General features: G+C 36.1%; 1 long non-coding RNA gene across 1 annotated transcript; it reads left to right on the top strand.

The window, feature by feature from the left end:
• The first annotated feature begins 246 nt into the window (after positions 1 to 246).
• Positions 247 to 3,472, top strand: LOC146438473 (uncharacterized). Its single transcript, XR_014851788.1, has 3 exons — positions 247 to 862; positions 1,130 to 1,232; positions 2,081 to 3,472. It is a non-coding gene; the product is annotated as an uncharacterized LOC146438473 (long non-coding RNA).
• Positions 3,473 to 3,676: the final 204 nt, after the last annotated feature.

The following is a 3,676-nucleotide window of genomic DNA, read 5'->3' as shown; positions in this document are numbered from 1 at the left end:
AGCATCTTAATAACATCAAAAATAAAAAGCTGCTTTTAAATAGAAAGTGGTGAAAAAAGGGTTTTGAAGTCTTTCCTGTATGTGTCTACTTCTGCATATGTATAAACTTTGTTAATGGACTATCATAGTCCCCAAATGTAATTCTGGAACCTGGACTGGCTGTTAACAAAGTATGTTAACATACTTTGATAGTTCAGGAGAAATTAAGCTAACTGCAAGGTTTACATTGTGACAGAAAGTTATGTTTTCAAAAACATAATTATAACAATAAATATACTATTTACAGTATTGTAGAACAGATTGATTGTAATTTTAATCAAATAAATATCTGAATTTCAGACCATCTAGGAAGATAGTTATACTGTTAACAGAGGAATATCATAAATGTTTTAAAATACTGATTTTATTTGTCACACATCATTAGAAAAGTTAGCAGTATGTTGCAATCTCCACTTACTTTTGAACCTGAATTTACCTTCTCTCTCCTTTCTCTTAGAAAAGTAAAGCTTATCTATCCAAGAGAAATAATTGACATCAAAGGATTGTTTTTCCACTCACCAGCTCTAAGGTGCTTTTTATCGTTCGAAGGAATTATTGAAGAGACCCAACACAGAATTTCAATCAGATATACAGTTTCTGGTTCATTGATTGGCTGTTTCTTCTTCTTCTGGTGAATAAAGGCAACAATAGTCCTTTTAAAATCTATTCTTTTCAGACAGGTTTCATTTGTGCTTTCTTTAAGCTACTCTTCGTAATGCGGTGGTGTCAATGAATTTCTACCCACCCAGTTACTTTACTGTCCTGGGCTGCAAAGTACTTTCTCACAACTGTTCTTCTAAAGCCAGAAGTGTTCAACATTCCTGTAAGTAAAGTTTAGCAGAGATGGAGTCTTGCAAATTTATCGGGATACCTAAGTCTGAGAGATCAGATTGTCTCAAAATCTGATTCACTCTGAAAATGATCACTTACACAATCTGACTTTGCAAGTGCTAGCTCTTTTGACCTCAGTAATTTTTGTTCCTTCAATTCTTACACATCTCACTTCTGATCTTTTTTTTTGTTTTTTGGTTCCTGTTAAGACATTTATGCTGATGGATAAAGATTCAATAAATTTATGGTCTTCTTTTAGCTTATAACCTTCAGGATCCTTAAAGAAACACCAATTCAAATGACTTCTAGTAATATATGGAGTTGACTCATGCATACAGTTGCTGCAGGGAGCAGAGTGGGAGGTAAGCTTGGATGTCTGCTAATTACTTAAATTTACATTATATATATAATATATATGTCAAATAATTCAACTTCTTAATTTTTTATTATCCTGAGTGCTTTGTATCTAATGTAAACCTGAAATAACTGTGTAAAATGCATAAAAAACACCTAGTTCTGTGGTGTTAATATTGTTGCAATCAATGTCATTTGTGATTTCTGTTCAAGGAATACAATAACTCAGCAGATTTTGGAAGCTGTTGCATGAAAACAGGGTATATTTGAAGTATTTCCTAACCTTGTTAAAAGTTTGTTTGTTTGTTTGTTTGTTTGTTTGTTTTTAAATCGAGTCCTTGGCTCTTGCTACAACATTGTCTCCTTTAAAATTGTTGAGGAGTTTCTTACCTGAGACTCAGCAAAATTTTCTATAAAATCTTTCGAAAAACAATTTCTCCCATAAATTCCCTGGCAAACATGTAATAGCCAGAAGATTCCCAGCACTCTCTTGGGAACACTCAGAAAACTCCAGAAGACCTAAGGAATCCTGAAAGCCCATCAGGAAGAAATCACAGCAACCAGAAAATTTCTTGGCCAAACTGCAGGAAATCTCGAGAAATCCCTGTCCCTTAACAAGGGCATCCTATCCTCTACGCTGCCAAGAATTGTCAGCTCCTGCAGCAGATACCCTAATTCACAACAGTGAAAAGAAGAGAGAAACAGCAATGCTGTTTTGTGATGAACACTTATATTTTGCATGTGAGTTTTGACATTATTTCAGATACAGGACAGACACTCCATAGTTATTTACAAAGATTTACAAAGATGTTTACTAAGAATTTTACATAACTCTCTCTTTCAATCCATACTATAGATCCACAGAAAAGGAGCTGGGACTTCTCAGGGTCAACAATGCACTGCTGCAGTGATGGAATACAATTGCATATTGGACTCCATAAACGAAATCTTTGCCTGTACATTGAAAGGAGTGATTATTTTCCTCTGCTCAACACTTATGAGGTCACACCTGGACTAGTTTCCAGCTTTAGATTGTTGAGTGTAAGAAATAAATGTCCTTGCATGGATATAAACATGAAAATTAGATCATTGGCTTTTTTACATGCAAATGATGGCTTGCAATGCTTTTCATACCCTTTCTGTTGATATTATGGAGTAAAAACAAAAGTAAAAAAACTCTTTTCCCTCTACTTCTCAAAATCAGAATTGGCCCTTATGTATTAAAGCTTGCTGCTGTTAACAAATTCATTTCCTTTGGGGAACCATGAAGACTAGACGGTAAAAATCAGGCTGTCGCAACTTTTCAGGCAATAATTTGATTGGGAACTACTTATTTGAGTAATTTCTTCTCCCTGAACACATTATGAGAAGTGAAAACAGGACCAAAGTTCTGCCACCAGCATAACACTAAATCTCCCCCACATACTGTGGGGGCTATTGCTAGACAACTGCCAGGCATTTAAAGTAGGCAGCCCTGTTCCTGCTCTGTTATTATTGCTTCCTTCCCCTTCTGGAGTTTCTAGAGTAAAACCACAAGAATGCTTCATTTTGGCATTACTGTCACAGTGTAAGTAAACACTCACTACATTTATGACTCCAGAAATAGAAGACTTTTGATACTGAGCACCATGTTACAGCTGTGAGTTGGAAAATATAACACTTTTTAGCAAAGAGTAAAAAATTTTCTTGAGTTAAAGTACATTCAACTGAATAAAAAATAAAATCTGTGTAGCCAATCAGGTTACAAAATATTCAAAATATGCTAGAATAGTTTTTAAGGGAGTTTAATGAAAGCTAACATAATTAACTCAAATTTTGATACAATGATAAAAGTATTTCCAGGGTCTCTAACTTGAAGCACAAACCTTGTCATTTAATAGACACCTTTGGGACCCTACGGTGTCAACTTGAAACAGAGCAGCCTCCAGGGAACCTCTGCATGCATTCCAGGGCTTAGTTTGTGATGGGACTGGAGAATAGGGAATCTGGCTGTGCTGAATTGGACCGCATCTGACATATTTTCAGGAGGTAAGAAGAAGTCATACATCACTGTGTGGGTGTGATCTAAATCCACTGGAGTTAAACAGTTCTATTTTGGCACTGTTTACTGAGTTTAGCTCTGTTGTACTGTGTCCAGGTTTCAACTGGGACAAAGTTGATTTTCTTCCTGGTAGATGCTACAGGAATGTATTTTGGATTTAGGATGAGAATAATGTTAATAACACAGTGATGTTTCACTTTTTGCTAAGCAGTGTTTACACCGAGTCAAAGACTTCACTGTGTCTCACACCACCCTACCAGTAAATTGGCTGGAGGGCACAAGGAGCAGGGAGCAGACACAGCTGGTATAGCTAAGCCAAACTGGCCAAAGGGATATTCTTTACCATATGGTGTCATGCTCTGTATATAAACTAGGAGGAAAACTGGCTGGGAGCTGCTGCTTCAGAGCTTG

This window comes from Lichenostomus cassidix, chromosome 4 (genome assembly GCF_008360975.1).
Source record: "Lichenostomus cassidix isolate B80296 chromosome 4, HeHo_3.0, whole genome shotgun sequence".
In the NCBI taxonomy this organism is placed as follows: Eukaryota; Metazoa; Chordata; class Aves; order Passeriformes; family Meliphagidae; genus Lichenostomus; species Lichenostomus cassidix.
This window is presented reverse-complemented; position numbering and strand designations above follow the sequence as displayed.